General features: G+C 44.5%; 1 pseudogene across 1 annotated transcript; it reads left to right on the top strand.

Annotated features, from left to right (window-relative positions):
• The first annotated feature begins 8,308 nt into the window (after positions 1 to 8,308).
• LOC146380838 (uncharacterized) lies at positions 8,309 to 18,569 on the top strand (annotated as a pseudogene). The gene is made up of 3 exons (XR_014801333.1): positions 8,309 to 8,767; positions 9,553 to 9,659; positions 15,877 to 18,569. The product of XR_014801333.1 is annotated as an uncharacterized LOC146380838 (transcript).
• Positions 18,570 to 19,600: the final 1,031 nt, after the last annotated feature.

Genomic DNA, 19,600 nt, shown 5'->3' with positions numbered 1-19,600 from the left:
ATCAGTTTGATATCAATCTTTCGTGATACACCGTCATATTTACATTATTTGTACGGTACGAATGATTTGCTTTGGTACCTGGTCAAACTTAAGCTCTCCTTAGTATGGCTGGCTCCGTTTCTCCAACAGCGCACTCACAGGCAGCAGCTGCCCCGCCCTCTCGCTCAGTCGCTTAGTGCCTGAGCTCGGATCATACCAATATCAGAGGGGATTCACGCACAGTCGTAAATTCCCACAGTGTGCACTATGTGCTTCGAATATTGTGTGTACTTTTTGTTTTATACAGTTGTCAGCCAGGCATCTAACTATGAAAAAATTACACTCCAAAAGACCCCGGGCTTCTGACAAAACAACCCGGGCTTAAGCCCAGTAAGCCACTGGGCCTCACAGATGATGTACAGCAGTGGGTCCCTCAGTCTGTCCTCACTCTGGACACTTGCAGTTGTCACACATGCAAATCAAATGTGTGATAAGCTGCAGGATTCAAACACAAGTGTAACTTATAAATACATGTTCATACTTTTATTACACAATCAGAGAGAAAGAAACAGAGAGAGAGTGCAGGACAGACAGACAGGTGACAGTCTCAGGTGTACACACTGCTACAAAACAGCACAAGAGAAGGAGGATTTAGTGTTTGTGTTATTACGAAACAAGAAGAGTTCCCAGATGGTCCAGTGGACACATGTGTGACTGCTGTGATTAAAGCATCTTTCTTTCAGCTTAACGAGTGAACCGTCAGCTTGTTCAAACACACGTTAAAGTCCGTTTGGCTGACACCACCGAACAGAGGCAGCAATATAACATAGCTAACATTAACAGTGCAGTGAATCCTGCTTGTGCCGTGATATTCAGGACTGCAAACCGAGCAGCATCACTGACTTTCAGCTTGTTGTGTTTGTGGATATATGACTGACTTTAATTATCCATAAAATCATCACATTCTCTGTAAGATTAAAGTCAACTATTGAACGGCATATATTTTGAAGTAAAGGCTTTAAAACCAAGTTAGTACAAACATCGCTAATGTCACATAACTTTGCCGACATGTGGCCAACAGTAATGTTTTAATGTTCTTCATTATAAAAACATTTGCGCATAAATTAGTGACATAATATTCAGTACTTACTTCTGAAAGTTCGGCGGCTCCGCTTCCGCCGTTTTTTTCGGCAAAATTATCCACACCACCGCCACGCTATGTAATCTGGGATATGTTGGGCCATGAAGGCTACACCGACCCATCCTTAAAATTCAGGGAAATTAAGGACGCATTTGAGGGCCGCATTTCGAGCAGCCTTTGAATTGGGACAGCCTTCGTCATGTCGCTGTGACATAATTGGCCTTAAAATGCGGCCTTTAAGGCTGCAGATCCCAAATCCGGTCATTGGTACTTCCTGGCTTGTGTAGTTACTAGGTAACAAAAGCTCAACACTGCCCCTAGCGTCCTGGAGCACTTCCGTTGTGTTTTGGAGTTTGCAAGTGTTTTGGAGTTTGCAAGTGTTTTGGAGTTTGTACGTGCTTTGTCTCTAGGGGCCACCGTACCTAAGGACCCCAAAGCGCTTTACACATCCAGTCATCCACCCATTCACACACACATTCACACACTGGTGATGGCAAGCTACGTTGTAGCCACAGCCACCCTGGGGCGCACTGACAGAGGCGAGGCTGCCGGACACTGGCGCCACCGGGCCCTCTGACCACCACCAGTAGGCAACGGGTGGAGTGTCTTGCCCAAGGACACAACGACCGAGACTGTCCGGCTCTTTTGGCTCGACTAACTAAAAAGAGCCGGCTCTTTCGGCTCCAAACCGGCTCCTCAGGTTGTTTTGTTGCTTTAATTGATTTATTATTAACAGTAATATAAAATTATGCACAAAATGAATTACTAATGTAAAAAAAGTGGTTTTATTTATATATCTTTATATATAAATATATGTGGTGGCCCCCAGAGACAAAGCACGTACAAACTCCAAAAAGCACGTACAAACTCCAAAACACATTTCTAGCGTTTACTGAACTTCCAAAACAGAGCTACCTAGATCACTTAAATTACACAATTGAAAGCATGTGTGTATTGTTTGTGTATTTATACACAAGCACTCATATATATTCAAATAATTAAAAAAATGTTCATTTACCTGTTACTACCACACACCAAATCTGGTCGTTGCTAATTGCTGGCCTGTGTAGCCACAAGGTAACAAAAGCTCAACACTGTGCCTAGCATCCTGGAGCACTTCTGTTGTCTATTGTTTTGGAGTTTGTACGTGCTTCAGGGTTTGTATGTGCTTCAGGGTTTGTACGTGCTTCAGGGTTTGTACGTGCTTCAGGGTTTGTACGTGCTTCAGGGTTTGTACGTGCTTTGTCTCTAGGGGCCACCGTAAATATACTTTTATTTATTCACTCCACATGAAATGTAATAAATAAATGTCTGTGAAGGTTCTCAGTCATCCAGGTCATCGTAGTCAAAGGAGCTTGTAGAGAAAAGCGTCTGGACTTCTTTAAGTTGCTTGAAGACGTTTCACCTCTCATCCGAGAAGCTTCTTCAGTTCTAAGGTCAAATGGTGGGGAGTCCCAGATTTAAACCTAGTGGGAGTATCCCCCCAAAGAGGGACAAAGGGACCCCCTGATGATCCTCTAATCGCCTGAGCCAAGGTGTGAAACTGGGTGTGGGTCACAATCAGCCAGAGTTTCGGGTGAGCTCATTGTGAAACCTGGCCCCACCTTATCATGCGAATTCCTGAGGCCAGATGGCCCAGGATGTGAGTGGGTGTTAAGGCGTCTGGGGAGGGAACTCAAAACTGGATTATAGATGGCAGACAGTTGGTGTCGTAAACCACCGCCTCTGTTCAAAGATGGTCGCTCACAGTGGACATAGATGGCTTCTTTCACTCCTCTTTCAAACCATCTGTCCTCTCTGTCCAAAATGTGAACATTGGCATCCTCGAAAGAGTGTCCTTTTTCCTTAAGATGCAGATGGATTGCTGAGTCTGCAATAAATAAATCATATAATACAAAAACCAACTAGTCACAGTTAAACTTTTAACTATTTAAATTTTCAGCTTTTTCCTTTTAAACAAATTTAAAATGAAACAACACAAAACACTGCAAACCACAACACAATTAAATATAAAAGAAGATGCACATTCTCTGTCATATGGACCTGCATGAATAAACTTTCTGAATCCTTTATCATCTGCAACTGAAAAAAGTTGTGGATGATTACTATACCTTTCTAATGTGACGTTGTTGTCCCTGGCTCTCTTTCTCTCTCTCTCCCTCCCGCTCTGTTCCTGTGCTACTGCGAGTGTAACTACCGCCCCTCCCCCTCTGCCCAGCGTAAAGCACAAGGCTCGCGTGCCGAGTGAAGCGGAAAAAAAGTGCGAGAGAGAGGGTGAGAGAAGGAAAAAAAAAAAACCAAAAAACCACGGCTCGCGTTGTTCACGTCAAAGATCCGGCTCTAAGAGCCATTTCGTTCGCGACCTACACATCACTACTGCAGAGAGTGAACAAGAGGAGCATCATGTGGAGATATTTCACAGCTGTAAATAAAAACAGTAATGCTGTAGGAAATTCTTCACTGTGGCACACCAACAATTTATAAAAACACGAAGAAGAGCAGCAAAAGAAACTCAGTGAGGAGGGAAATCCCTCAGACAGACCCCTGCACAGAGGTCAGCAGTCACTGACAGAGTCCTTTCAGAGAGGCACAGCATATCCAGGTCGCTCATTTAGTGCTCAAAGTAAAGTTTCATTTCAAAGTGTTATTCGTCATCATAGCTGTTACTTCAGCAGACTGATTACTTATAAACTAAATCAGACATTAAAAATATCATATTCATCCCACTGAAGTGTTACATTAATTACCACACAGCTGGACTGGCGGGCCAATGGTGATTTTTCGTTTTTATGTTTGTTTGTTTTTGTAACTGTATAAACAATGAAAGGTGTTGGATTGGCCTGTTGGTCATGACCAACTCTGGGCTGGACCAATTACAATACATCCGTAATTAAGGTGAAAAGGAAGCGATTTGTCCTGATTTGTGTTAGCAGACCGCCAGTCCAGCTGTGCGGTCAGCTGGTGGGTAACAAACAGGCGCTTTTGCAAATATGTGATGTCTTGATAAACTGAGCAGGTATTTAAATTTACACTGAAACAATCTCGGCTGAAAATATCTTATAAGTTTATTTTGTGATCCAGAAAGAGTAATATTTCAAACTCCGCCACTCTGCATTTCTCTGCCACTGCCTCGTTTGATTTGTGGACAAAATGCATCCTGGGATGTTTGCCTGGGCTTAGCTACAGTAGTTAGGAGATGATTGGAGACCAAAACAACCAATCAGAATTTTTGCAGCCAAGTCTGTGATTGGTTGGTTTTGTGGCACACTTATAACGGTGTACAGAGAGTTGAGGGCACACGAAGGTGCAAGGCGGAGATGTTGTGAGCGTAATCGACACACTGAGAGCAGGTCTGCAGATGTCTGTGAGCGCACATAGCAGAGATCTGAGCAAGAGCAAATGCCAACAACCGAGTGAGAGGGGCTGCTATTGCGTGTATATGGATAATAGTGTCACGATGAGTTGTGTGGCTGTCAGTGGCTGGACCCACGTGCAGGACTCGGAGACAAAACATTAACTTAAACGACAGCTTTATTTGCTGGTGAGTCACCCTTGGCGATACATAAACAACAACTTAAACTAACTAGACTGGAGATGCTGAAGGTAGATGACAATGAATACACACACAACAAACGTGGAGGACGCAACACTTGGCAGGGAAAAACACAGGGCTTAAATACATACTGAGGTGATTAGGGATTGTGAAACAGGAGGAGAGCACAGCTGGGACTCATCAGACATGACAAGACAAGGGGAGGCAAAACTCACATTGACATAGTACACAGACTTTCAAAGTAAAACAGGAAACTGAACAGACGTGGACCAAACTAGGGGATACAGTGACAGAACAAGAGACACCCTGACAGAGATGACTGTATACTAACAGAAGTAACACAGAACCACGACCTAAGAAGGAGAACACAAGAAATGCCAAGGACCTAGGGAGTTAGGAATACTAGCGACAGAAATCCATTTAATTCAATTCAATTTTATTTATATAGCGCCAAATCACAACAATAGTCGCCTCAAGGCGCTTTATATGAACAGTAGATCGTACAATAATAGATACAGAGAAAAGCCCAACAATCATATGACCCCCTACGAGCAAGCAGTTTGGTGACAGTGGGAAGGAAAAACTCCCTTTTAAAAGGAAGAAACCTCCGGCAGAACCAGGCTCAGAGAGGGGCGGGGCCATCTGCTGTGATTGGTTGGGGTGAGAGAAGGAAGACAGGATAAAGACATGCTGTGGAAGAGAGCCAGAGATTAATAACAGGTATGATTCGATGCAGAGAGGTCTGTTAACACATAGTGAGTGAGAAAGGTGACTGAAAAGGAAAAACTCAATGCATCATGGGAATCCCCGGCAGCCTACGTCTATTGCAGCATAACTAAGGGAGGATTCAGGGTCACCTGGTCCAGCCCTAACTATATGCTTTAGCAAAAAGGAAATTTTTAAGCCTAATCTTAAAAGTAGAGATAGTGTCTGTCTCCCGAATGCAAACTGGAAGCTGGTTCCACGGAAGAGGGGCCTGAAAACTGAAGGCTCTGCCTCCCATTCTACTTTTAAATACTCTAGGAACAACAAGTAGGCCTGCAGAGCGGGAGCGAAGTGCTCTAATAGGGTGATATGGTACTACAAGGTCATTAAGATAAGATGGGGCCTGATTATTTAAGACCTTGTATGTGAGGAGCAGGATTTTGAATTCAATTCTGGACTTAACAGGAAGCCAATGAAGGGAAGCCAAAACAGGAGAAATCTGCTCTCTCTGGTGCAGAGAGAGCTGCACACATACAAGGTCTTAAATAATCAGGCCCCATCTTATCTTAATGACCTTGTAGTACCATATCACCCTATTAGAGCACTTCGCTCCCGCTCTGCAGGCCTACTTGTTGTTCCTAGAGTATTTAAAAGTAGAATGGGAGGCAGAGCCTTCAGTCCTGACAGAGTCTCTGTCAGGACTCTTGCTGCAGCATTTTGGATTAACTGAAGGCTTTTCAGCGAGTTTTTTGGACATCTGATAATAATGAATTACAGTCGTCCAGCCTGGAAGTAATAAATGCATGAACTAGTTTTTCAGCATCACTCTGAGACAGGATATTTCTAACTTTAGAGATGTTGCGCAAATGTAAAAAAGCAGTCTTACATATTTGTTTAATATGTGCGTTGAAGGACATGTCCTGGTCAAAAATGACTCCAAGGTTCCTCACAGTGTTACTGGAGGCCAAGGTAATGCCATCCAGAGTAAGAATCTGGTTAGATACCATATTTCTAAGATTTTCAGAGCCGAGTACAATAACCTCGGTTTGATCTGAATTAAGAAGCACAAAGTGAGCGGCCATCCAGGTCTTTATGTCTTTTTTCTTATTAATTTTTTTCTCTAATGATTAAAATTTTATTTGTGAAGAAGTTCATGAAGTCATTACTAGTTAACGTTAAAGGGATGGTTGGCTCAACAGAGCTCTGACTGTTTGTCAGCCTGGCTACAGAGCTGAAGAGAAACCTGGGGTTGTTTTTATTTTCTTCAATCAGTGATGAATAGTAAGATGTTCTGGCTTTGCGGAGGGCTTTCTTATAAAGCAGCAAACTATTTCTCCAGGCTAAATGGTGAACTTCTAAATTTGTGACATGCTATTTCCTCTCCAGATTACGAGTCATCTGCTTTAGGCTACGTGTTTGAGAATTATACCACGGAGTCAGGTACTTCTGATTAGAGACCTTAGTTTTCACAGGAGCTACAGTATCCAGAGTCGTACGTAGTGAGGAGGTAAAATTATTAACAAGATAATCGACCTCTGTTGGAGCAGCGTTCAGATAGCTGCTCTGCTCTATGTTGGTACAGGACATTGAAGATGATAACAGTGGGTGGATTATATTCTTAAACTTAGTTACAGCGCTTTCAGAAAGACATCTACTGTGATGAAGTCTACTCTCCACTGCTGTGTAATCAATTATTGTAAATGTAAATGTTATCAGGAAATGATCAGACAGGAGAAGGTTTTCAGGAAGCACTGTTACGTGTTGAGTTTCTATGCCATATGTTAAAACAAGATCTAGAGTGTGATTAAAGTGGTGGGTGGGTTCTTTTAAATTTTGAGAGAAGCCAACAATAATTATTATATCTGAGCTGAGAACTAAATCAGATAAAAAGTCTGAGAAATCAGACAGAAACTCTGTGTAAGGCCCAGGTGGACGATAGATGGTAACAAGTAAGACTGGTTTCTGAGTTTTACAGCTGGGGTGGACGAGGCTAAGCATCAGGCTTTCAAATGAATTAAAAGTCTGTCTTGGTCTTTCGTTAATTAATAGGCTGGTGTGAAAAATTGCTGCCACACCTCCCCCTCGGCCTCTGCTTCGAGATTTCTGGTAGTTAGAATGACTCGGGGGGTGTTGATTCATTTAAACTAACATAATCATCCTGCTGCAACCAGGTTTCTGTAAGGCAGAGTAAATCGATTTGTTGATCAATTATTAAGTCATGTACTAACAGAGACTTGGAGGAGAGAGACCTGATATTTAATAATCCACATTTCACTGTTTTACTCTTTGGTTCAGATGTGGATACTGTATTGTTCTTTCTTTGTGATTGTTTATGTTTAAGTTGTTTGTTGCTGGTTTTTAGTTAGTTGTTTGTCTTTTTGGGAGCTGACACAGTCTCAATGGAGATGGGTTTTTTGGGGGGTAGCAGGAGGAGAGAAACTGCAGAGAGGCATGTAAGACTGCAACTCTACTTCCTGGTCCCAACTCTGGCTAGTCATATTTTGGGGGGTTTAATAAATTTGTCCATATTTCTAGAAATGAGAGCTGCTCCATCCAAAGTGGGATGGATGCCGTCTCTCCTAACAAGACCAGGTTTCCTCCAGAAGGTTTGCCAATTATCTATGAAGCCCACATCGTTTCTGGGACACCACTCAGACAGCCAACAATCATGTTTTACAGTCCTGTGGTCTCAGCCTCAGATACTTATCAAATCAAAGCTCATGTAGAAACAAATGTACAAAATATGCTCTCCTTCATTTCTGTCAAACAAAGCTGTATGAAACGTTTCCAGCTGTTAGGATCATGGTTGCTAGGCAACCTGGGCAGCGCGACGGAGGCTAGACCGTCCCATTTCACAAGCGTCGCACTTCCGGCCTCAGCGGTATTTGAGTACGCGGCCCTTGAGGATCGTTGAGGCTGCGTACTTTAAGGCTGCAGACCCTGAATTGGGACAACCTAATGTCTGACCTACTGTCATGGCGGGAGGGGGCGTGGCCCTCTTCCCGGGACATCACGCTCCAAAGCCCTATAGGAGGTCCGCAAAAGACGTGTGCTCAGACACGTGACCGCACAGCTACAAACCACAGCAGAGCAGGAAGAAGGGGGCGGAGCAAAGTGTGTGTGCAGGAGAGGAGCAGAGAGAGCTGCTTATACGTGAAACGGGAGTAAAGCGTTGAACTTAGAGGAGAGAAACGAACTAAAGTATCGATTATATACCACTACCAACGTCCTGATCGATATCTGCATCGATCTGCCCACCCTTGTCTCCTGGATCGTAGCTGAGATCAGCGTGAACCACGTGGGTCTCTGCTCCCTGATCTGTTTCCTGTGTTTGGAAAGAGTTCCGGCTTCATCACGGAGTTTCTCTCGGTTTGTGGGCTCATCTAAAGGTAAGCACCGAGCTAACTTTACTGTGAGTTCAGTTCATGTTGAGTTTAGCTCCTGAATGAGGTCTTCTGCTGCTCTCCTCGGTGTCTGTTCACAGTTTATTGTGAACACGTTGAGAGAAGAGTGAGAGAGTGTTTGGAGAAAAACACCAACTAATCATTAGCTCAGCATGCTGGGAGAAGTTGAGCGTTTGCTGGCAGAACGTTGGAGCAGAAAAGTCTTTTCATTGTCCCTGCAGCTGTTTTTCTGCATGCTCCAAACCTCTACAGCCTCATTTCTATTTGAAGTGATAACAGGAGGGTGTGTGTGTGTTAGCACGCGCAGCTGAAACTGCAGCTGCTAGAACACACTTGTTCATTATCTGCTCAGTCAATAACATTCATCCATTTCACAGACACATTACAGACATGTGTCCTTTATCAGGCTTTTTTTGTCTATAATTTGTCAAATGCATCTTTCCCGGATGATTTAAAGTCATTTTGAGTCAACGTTCAAGTTGCAGTCAGTAAATTCTTATTGATGGAGAGAAATTTTTTTATATATAATTTTTTTAAAAATCCGAGTCCATGTTAAGAATATTCTTAAAAGTATCTTGATGAATACTCGTTGTAATGTCGTGACTATCGATCAATGGTCATGAGTACCATAGTTTCACAGTTACTATTCCTAAAAGTAAAGAGGGCGTCCGCCAAATCCAAACTGTAAATATGATGGCTTTAAATTCAATCCTGGGACACGTCCCTCTCACGTTCTTGTCTCACTGTGATGTTACTGTTTTGTGTCCCAGCTGATCAGCAGGAGGAGAAGAGTTTGACAGAGCACCAGGTGAACATTTTCAGCCGTTTGGACTCAGCTCAGCTGCTAAAGTGGACAAAAATGTCATCAACACAAAAGGTGAAGAACATATCACTTTTATCAGAATCAGAAAACTTTATTAATCCTCAAGGGGCAATTAACAAACAACCTAGCAGCATACGTTGAAGATGAGGACAATAAGAACAGGCAATAGGAGTGAAATAATAAATACACAGAATATACAGTTTTAAAATTACAGTTTTAAAAATTAAAGTGACTGAAAGGTGAATAAATAACAGTGACAGTTTTTATTGAAACTGTGTGCACTTCATCAGCTGATGCTTGTTTGTCAAGATTGAGGAAGTTTCAGGAAGAGGCTTATTGACATTTTGTATGGTGATACCCAGGCTGAAACGAAATACAGTTTCTCTCTTTTTTTGCTTTTTTGCCTGTCCCATTTGGTTCTTTTGCCATCAGAATTATTGTCTGAAGACAAAGAAAGATGCCCAACGGATTTACTTTACCAAATGGACCATCCCGGCCTTGCTGTATTAGTCTATTTGATTCACCTTTGCTTTTATTGTTTATTTTATTTTCACTTGCTACACACGGGACAGATATGACTGGGGGAAAGAAAAGGGAGAAAGAAAGAGGGAAAGAAAAAATGTGGGGAAGAGGAACTGTGATAAAGGGCAAAAAACAAAAACCAACAAATCTATCTATCTATCTATCTATCTATCTATATATATATCTATATATATATATCTATATATATATATATCTATATATATCTATATATATATAAAAATATAAAAAAACACCCATCTCGCCCCTGCGGGCGGTTTATCCTTCAAGCTCGCGTCCTCTAACAGACGCCTGGGAGCTTGAGGGTCCTGCGCAGTATCTTAGCTGTTCCTAGGACTGCGCTCTTCTGGACAGAGATCTCCGATGTTGTTTCCGGGATCTGCTGGAGCCACTCGCCTAGCTTGGGAGTCACCGCACCTAGTGCTCCGATTACCACGGGGACCACCGTCACCTTCACCCTCCACATCCTCTCGAGCTCTTCTCTGAGCCCTTGGTATTTCTCCAGCTTCTCGTGTTCCTTCTTCCTGATATTGCTGTCATTCGGAACCGCTACATCGATCACTACGGCCGTCTTCTTCTGTTTGTCTACCACCACTATGTCCGGTTGGTTAGCCACCACCATTTTGTCCGTCTGTATCTGGAAGTCCCACAGGATCTTAGCTCGGTCATTCTCCACCACCCTTGGGGGCATCTCCCATTTTGACCTCGGGACTTCCAGGTTATACTCGGCACAGATGTTCCTGTACACTATGCCGGCCACTTGGTTATGGCGTTCCATGTATGCCTTGCCTGCTAGCATCTTGCACCCTGCTGTTATGTGCTGGATTGTCTCTGGAGCATCTTTACACAGCCTGCACCTGGGGTCTTGCCTGGTTTGATAGACCCCAGCCTCTATGGATCTTGTACTCAGAGCATGTTCTTGTGCTGCCATGATTAGTGCCTCTGTGCGGTCTTTCAGTCCAGCTTTGTCCAGCCACTGGTAGGATTTCTGGATGTCAGCCATCTCCTCTATCTGCCGGTGGTACATACCGTGCAGGGCCCTGTCCTTCCATGATGGTTCCTCGTCTCCCTCCTCTTTCTTGGGTTTCTGCTGCCTGAGGTATTCACTGAGCACTCGGTCAGTTGGGGCCATCTTCCCAATGTATTCTTGGATGTTTGTTGTCTCATCCTGGACTGTGGTGCTGACACTCACCAGTCCCCGGCCTCCTTCCTTCCGCTTAGCGTACAGCCTCAGGGTGCTGGACTTGGGGTGAAACCCTCCATGCATGGTAAGGAGCTTTTTTGTCTTTATGTCAGTGGCTTCTATCTCCTCCTTTGGCCAGCCTATTACCCCAGCAGGGTACCTGATCACGGGCAGGGCGTAGGTGTTGATGGCCCGGATCTTGTTCTTACCGTTCAGCTGACTCCTCAGGACTTGCCTGACCCTCTGCAGGTACTTGGTGGTTGCAGCCTTTCTAGCGGCCTCTTCATGGTTCCCATTCGCCTGCGGGATCCCCAGGTTCTTGTAACTGTCCTCTATGTCTGCAATGTTGCCTTCTGGTAGTTCAATCCCCTCAGTTCTGACTACCTTCCCTCTCTTTGTTACCATTCGACTACACTTCTCCAGTCCGAACGACATTCCAATGTCATTGCTGTATAGCCTGGTAGTGTGGATCAGTGAATCGATGTCTCGTTCACTCTTGGCATACAGCTTGATGTCATCCATGTACAGGAGGTGGCTGACAACTGCTTCGTTCCGTAGTCGGTATCCGTAGCCAGTCTTGTTAATGATCTCACTGAGGGGGTTCAGGCCTATGCAGAACAGCAGTGGGGACAGAGCATCTCCTTGGTAGATCCCGCACTTGATGGTGACTTGTGCTATGGGCTTGGAGTTGGCCTCTAGTGTTGTACGCCACATCCCCATTGACTTCCTGATGAAGGCTCTTAGGGTCCTGTTGATCTTGTACAATTCTAAGCATTCCAGGATCCAGCTGTGGGGCATTGAGTCATAGGCCTTCTTGTAATCAATCCAGGCAGTGCACAGGTTGGTCAGTCTGGTCTTGCAGTCTCGGCTGACTGTTCTGTCTACCAGTAGCTGGTGTTTTGCACCTCTGGTATTCTTGCCAATCCCTTTCTGTGCCCCACTCATGTATTGACCCATGTGCCTGTTCATCTTAGCCGATATGATGCCTGACAGGAGCTTCCATGTAGTACTGAGGCAGGTTATTGGTCGGTAGTTGGATGGGACCGGTCCCTTCTTGGGGTCCTTGGGGATCAGGACCGTTCGACCTTCGGTTAGCCATTCCGGGTGTCTCTCGTTAACTAGCAGCTGGTTCATTTGTGCTGCCAGACGCTCGTGGAGTGCAGTCAGCTTCTTCAGCCAGTAGGCGTGAACCATGTCCTGTCCAACTCTTCATACTGGAGACCCTTTCTTGGATATCTGCCACTGTGATGGTTACTGGTCCCTGTTCAGGGAGGTCGCTATGGTCTGCCCTCAGATCCACTAGCCACTGAGCATTGCCGTTATGGGTTGCGTCCTTGTCCCATATGCTCTTCCAGTATTGCTCCATCTCCAGCCTTGGTGGTGCTGTTCTCTTATTGTTTCCTTGCCACTGAGAGTACACCTTTGCTGGTTCTGTGGAGAACAGCTGGTTTATTCTCCTGCCTTCTATCTCTCTGGTGTACCTCCTCAAGCGGCTGGCCAAGGCTGTGAGTCTTTGCTTGGCAGTTTCCAAGGCCTCAGGTATGGACAGTTTGCTGTATTTCTTATGCACCTTCTTTGCCGCACCTTTCTGCAACTCCGTTAGTTGGCTAACCTCCCTCCGTGCTGCTTTGATCTTGCTCTCTAGCCTCCTTCTCCATGGAGGGTACTGCCCCTTGTGGCTGTTCAGCTTGTAGCCAAGCATCTCACTGATCACTGCTGCTGTATTGTAGATCAGTTTGTTAGTGTCGGTAATCGTGGTTGTAGGTATCGTCCGTAGTGCTGCATTAACATCATCTAGCAGACCTTCTGAGGGTACTTCACGTAATCTTGGTAACCGGCTACGGGGGATCCAGGTTTCAAGTTTGGCCATGATCCTATTTCTCAGGTCAGTTCCTCTCGCACTCAACGATCCTTCTCCTATCGCACTTGGGGCTATGTACCCAATCTCGGGTGGGGGTGATGATATCTCCCCCCTGACCTGGCGTCCTGACTCCTCCTTGCCGTAGCATTTATGTTGTACCTCGTCAATCTCTAGCTGTGATAGCAGTCCCTTCTTTCGAATGTTGGAACACTGAGCTACTAGTTGTTTCGCCGTCATTGTGGATGTTGGGTATCGAAGAATCCATAGGTCCCTATGGATATCGCTTTATTCAAGCTACTCACCTCCCTCTTCCAACTGCACTTTCAACTGGACCAAGGCCAATCAGAGAGGTCCCGCCCCTGACTATCTCTGATTGGTTTAGTCCACGATAGGGGCATAATGTGTGTCTGTTGTTGACCACACGGAGAGTTGCAGAAATTATTATTATTTTTTTATTACCCGAACAGTTGGTCGCACTGGTGCAACCAAATATTTTGTTTTTAGTTGCACCACTGAAAGTTTTGGTCGCATTTGCGACCAAATTGGTCGCACTCTAGAGCCCTGGGGGATCATATGATTGTTGGGCTTTTCTATGTATCTACTGTACAACATAAAGCACCTTGAGGTGACTTTTGTTGTGATTTGGCGCTATATAAATAAAATTGAATTGAATTGAATTGTTTGTTTACCACCACTGTGTCCGGTTGGTTAGCCGCCACCATTTTACCCGTCTGTATCTGGAAGTCCCACAAGATCTTAGCTCGGTCATTCTCCTCCACCCTACGGGGCGTCTCTATGAATCTTGTGCTCAGGGCTTGTTCCTTTTCTGCCATGATTAGTGCCTCTGTGCTGTCTTTCAGTCCGGCTTTGTCCAGCCACTGGTAGGATTTCTGGATATCAGCCACCTCCGCTATCTGCCATTGGTATATGCCATGTAGCGGCCTCTCCTTCCATGATGGTGCCTCCTCTTCCTCCTCATTCTTGGGTTTCTGCTGCCTGAGGTATTCACTGAGCACGCAATCAGTTGGGGCCATCTTACTGATGTATTCATGGATGTTTGTTGTCTCCTGGACCATGGTGCTGACACTCACCAGTCTCCAGCCTCCTTCCTTCCACTTAGCGTACAGCCTCAGGGTGCTGGACTTGGGGTGACACTCTCCATGCATGGTCAGGAGACCCCAGCAGGATACCTGATCACGGGCAGGGCGTAGGTGTTGATAGCCCAGATCTTATTCTTACCATTCAGTTGACTCCTCAGGACTTGCCTGACCCCTCTGCAGGTACTTGGTGGTTGCAGCTTTTCTAGCGACCTCTTCATGGTTCCCATTTGCCTGTGGGATCACCAGGTACTTGCTGCTCTCTATGTCTGCAATCTTGCCTTCTCGTAGTTCGATCCCCTCAGTTCTGACTACCTTCCCTCCAGGACTCTCCTCTTTGGGTTCTTGGGGGATGTTGCTAACTTAGGGTCCGATAACAGGCACCACCCCCGCAGTAGATGTGCTTGGTGCTCGGTCTTGCAGCAAGCTGTCAAATACAGTGCATTTCTCTGCTTTTAAAAAAGCGCTATGCATCGCCAGGTGTTTCATCAGATTCAAGGTTTTACCTCCTTTGCACAGTATCACCTTAAAGCACTTGTTGCAGGCTGTTGAGTTTGAATCTTTTGTTGTGGAGTACAGCATGACTTTTGACAGCTTTGCCTTGGGCATTTTTAATCTGTAGCTCTGCTCTAAAAGAACGTGCGTACCTGAGCCCGCCTACTATCCTTGCAAAGGTAAATGATTGGCTAGAATCCAAAGTGTATGACGTCTCAAGAAAAAAAAAGCACCGAAATGTGGGCTGCTTTTCGGTCTGGTTACTACAGTTTATGTCAGAACCGGTGCCATAATGGCACCGGATACCGGTACCCATTCCTAGTCCAGAATGTGTTTTACTTTACTCAAATTGAAACACTTCTTGAACTTGTGTCATGTATGTGATTTATATGCGACTTCCAGTTTAATTTATCATCTATAATCACACAAGGAAACTTATTGATAGGTTTGTCTAGCATAAACCTATTGCTGGAATGCCAAGACAACTCTACTACAATGGCAAGAGCAAGACGCAAGTCCCCAGAGCTCTTTGTTTTGTTCGTGCACAAGGGAAAGAACCGTGATGAGCGCTGTTCCTGACGCTTGAACCCCAGTCACTCTCAGTTAGCTTACCTGTAGCACTGCTCTTTATTGTGGTTAGAATAGAATAGAAAAGAATTCAACTTTATTGTCATTGCACATGTCACAAGTAGGGCTGCCACGATTAGTCGACTAGTCACGATTACATCGTTTTCAATTACATCATTGTCAACAACTAATTTAATAGTCGACGAGTCGTTTGAAGTTTTGTAAGATCCCAAAGGAGTATAATAACTGAGGGGTGACTGTGATGGCAGGGGGATATATTAGCATGCGGGGCTGTGCACACGTCATCACAGATCATCTGCCTTAAAGGCGTGAATAAAGGTTTCCTCAGCCAGGACACGCGAGGACATGATATCCCATACCACGTGTGTTGTACCGAGTGTATTGACTGAAAAGGAACTATTTCAACCTTTGGTTTAAAACTAGTGTTAGTGGAGGAAGTTTGAAGGTTGAGTTTGTTCCACGACTGCATTTCACTCACTGCCTCTGTTTGTATCTCTGTTACTGCAGGACCAACATGGAGCGAGAAGTCAGCGCTCTAAGGAGGCCAACAAACCTCACAGAACAAAGGAAGAGAAAAAATACAGCTGTGATGAGTGTGGGAAGGATTTTACCCGGGCTGGAAGCTTAAAAGCACACCAACTTGTTCACAGTGGAGTTAAGCCGTATAGTTGTGATGAGTGTGGAAAGTCGTTTTCCCTTTCTCAAAACTTAAAAACTCACCAGCTCATCCACAGTGGAGTTAAAGCGTACAGCTGTGACTTCTGCGGACAGTTTTTTCACCGTCCTGACACCTTAAAAAGACACCAACTCATACACAGTGGAGTTAAAGCATATAGCTGTGACTTGTGTGGAAAGTCTTTTACGCAGAGTGCAAACTTAAAAACACACCAACTCATCCACAGTGGAGTTAAAGCATATAGCTGTGAGTTGTGTGGAAAGTCTTTTACGCAGAGTGCATACTTAAAAACACACCAACTCATCCACAGTGGAGTTAAAGCATACAGCTGTGAGTTGTGTGGAAAGTCTTTTAACCGTTCGGGAAACTTAGAAAGACACCAACTCATACACAGTGGAGTTAAAGCGTACAGCTGTGAGTTGTGTGGAAAGTCTTTTACCCACGCTGGAAGCTTAAAAACACACCAACTGATCCACAGTGGAGTTAAAGCATACAGCTGTGAGTTGTGTGGAAAGTCTTTTAACCGGGCTGGAAGCTTAAAATCACACCAACTCACCCACAGCGGAGTTAAAGCGTACAGCTGTGAGTTGTGTAGGAAGTCTTTTACCCAGGCTGAAAGCTTAAAAACACACCAACTCATCCACAGTGGAGTTAAAGCATACAGCTGTGATGAGTGTGGGAAGGATTTTACCCACGCTGGAAGCTTAAAATCACACCAACTTGTTCACAGTGGAGTTAAGCCGTATAGTTGTGATGAATGTGGAAAGTCTTTTACCCAGGTTGGAAGCTTAAAAAAACACCAACTGATTCACAGTGGAGTTAAAGCATACAGCTGTGAGTTGTGTGGAAAGTCTTTTACGCAGAGTGCATACTTAAAACAACATCAACTCATCCACAGCGGAGTTAAAGGGCACAGCTGTGAGTTGTGTGGAAAGTCTTTTAACTGGGCTAGAAGCTTAAAATCACACCAACTCATCCACAGTGGAGTTAAAGCGTACAGCTGTGACTTCTGCGGACAGTCTTTTAACCGTCCTGACACCTTAAAAAGACACCAACTCACCCACAGCGGAGTTAAAGCGTACAGCTGTGAGTTGTGTGGAAAGTCTTTTACCCAGGCTGGAAGCTTAAAAACACACCAACTCATCCACAGTGGAGTTAAAGCATACAGCTGTGAGTTGTGTGGAAAGTCTTTTACCCACACTGGAAGCTTAAAATCACACCAACTTGTTCACAGTGGAGTTAAGCCATATAGTTGTGATGAATGTGGAAAGTCTTTTACCCATGCTGGAAGCTTAAAAAAACACCAACTGATCCACAGTGGAGTTAAAGCATACAGCTGTGAGTTGTGTGGACAGTCTTTTCACCGTTCGGGAAACTTAGAAAGACACCAACTCATACACAGTGGAGTTAAACCATACAGCTGTGAGTTGTGTGGAAAGTCTTTTAGTATTTATCAAAATTTCAAAAGACACCAACTCATCCACAGTGGAGTTAAAGCGTACAGCTGTGACTTGTGTGGAAAGTCTTTCACCCAGGCTGGAAGCTTAAAAACACACCAACTCATCCACAGTGCAGTTAAAGCGTACAGCTGTGATCAGTGTGATAAAGCTTTTACTCAAAGTAGCTACTTACAGCGTCATCAAGTTACCCACTCCGGATTTAAGGCGTACAGCTGTCACATTTGTGGAAAAACTTTCCGCTGGCTAGTCAGCCGAGACATTCACCTACGCATTCACACAAAAAAGGATGTTTGCTGCTGTGATCAATGTGGCAAAATTTGTGTGACATACAAAAACTTAGAGCAGCACATGTTTATCCACACTGGGAAGAGACCTTATAAATGCGAACTGTGTGAGAAGACTTTTAAATCTCCACGTTACCTCAAATCACACCAAAAGATTCACACCAGAGAGAAACTCTACAAGTGCAGTTACTGTGAGGTATGTATTTTTCTTTTTACAGTTGTAGTTATTTTGAAGTATTATGTGAATGAAGTTTAATTTCAAAACTAAATGAGACATGAAAACTTCATTTACAGAATATTCAGTCAAATCTGACACAATTCTCCTGAAACTTTCCTGATGTTGGAAAAATGTAAAGTTTTAAAAGCTCCTCCCCTTCCTATCAATCTAACATTTACACTCCAATAGATGCATCGGAGAGCAGCTTGGGGTTTGTATCTTGTGGCATGCAGAGTAGAGCATCCAGGAGTTTAATCACCAATCTTCCCAATAAGTAGATTACCTACAAATTAAAAGTCATTGTAAGCCAGTAAGTTGAGTGTTATAATGTAAATAGTAAAATGTAATTGGATGCTGGCACAGATGCTCTTTATTTCAGGCGGTGTTCAAGATAAAAATGTTGAAGGAATTGCCTGACTTACACTGTCTTTTATGTCTTTGTTTAGAAGCAGAGCGACACAGATGGATCCACTTCTCAACCCTGTTGTCACTGTGGTGGTGGGAAGACGTTCAATCAGCAAGAGAGCCTAAAACGACATCAACGCAGACACACTGGAGACAAAATGAACTACTGCAAAGAATGTGGGAGAGGCTTCACCACACCAAGTGAATTAAGACAACATGAACTCTGTCACAGTGACGTCAAAAAGCAAGTCTGTGACCAGTGTGGGTCATCCTTCACCACTGCGGATCATCTTGAAGTGCATAAACGATCCCACGCTGTAAATAAACAGTTTCATTGTTACCAATGTGCAAAAACATTCACTTCATTATCTGCTCTGTGCAAACATCAGCGGTATCATGCAGAACCGAAATCATTGGATCATAATGAATCTGAAGAGACAGAAAGATCCTCTTCTGGTTTCAGGATCAGACTTAAAAACCTTGAGATCAGGCTCCACAGAGTTCAGATGGAGTCTCCTGTAAAAAGTGTCAGCTGATGTCACACTTGGATCTGATTTCTCGACTTTCTGGGATTTAGAAAGTTCGAAAGATATTCATAAGATCATTAAGTTTTTTGTTTTTTTTTCCTTTAGGGAATTTTACAATGATATAGTAGTCATTTCTCCAAGGTGGCGCCTGTGTGTGCGGCTTAACTTTATTTAAATTTATTTGCGTATATATTTTGCAAAGTACGAGACTTAGAATCAAAGTCCGAGTCACAAACTCTCAAGATCCCCCCCAAAGACACTTTACACTTTACAACATTTTTTTCTGTGATAGATTATTGCTCAATAATGTTGATTTGAGGGTTAAGCTCACGAGAGCCAATGCCGCTTTTGGCCTTATGGCGCCTCAAAATGCCAATTACCGTCTGAATATTCTAGGTCGCCTACAGCCACCTTTGCTTCTGCCTCTGCGTCACCTGGTCCAGCCCCTAAGCCTGGGTCTGCAGTCAACCGGCCACGTTCCAGGCTATGGGTCGGGCGCCATGGCCGTCGTGGGCAGCCCCCAGACCCCCTTTGCCTGAGTCGCTGCCGCTGCCTTCCGCACGGTCGCCCCCCTGAACTGCTTCCACATCGCCGCCGCTGCCTTCCGCACTGTCGCCCCCCTGAACTGCCTCCACGTCGCCGCAGTTGCCGTCCGCACGGTC

This window comes from Perissodus microlepis, chromosome 9 (genome assembly GCF_051167445.1).
Source record: "Perissodus microlepis isolate ML-2025 ecotype Zambia chromosome 9, ASM5116744v1, whole genome shotgun sequence".
Lineage (NCBI taxonomy): Eukaryota > Metazoa > Chordata > Actinopteri > Cichliformes > Cichlidae > Perissodus > Perissodus microlepis.
This window is presented reverse-complemented; position numbering and strand designations above follow the sequence as displayed.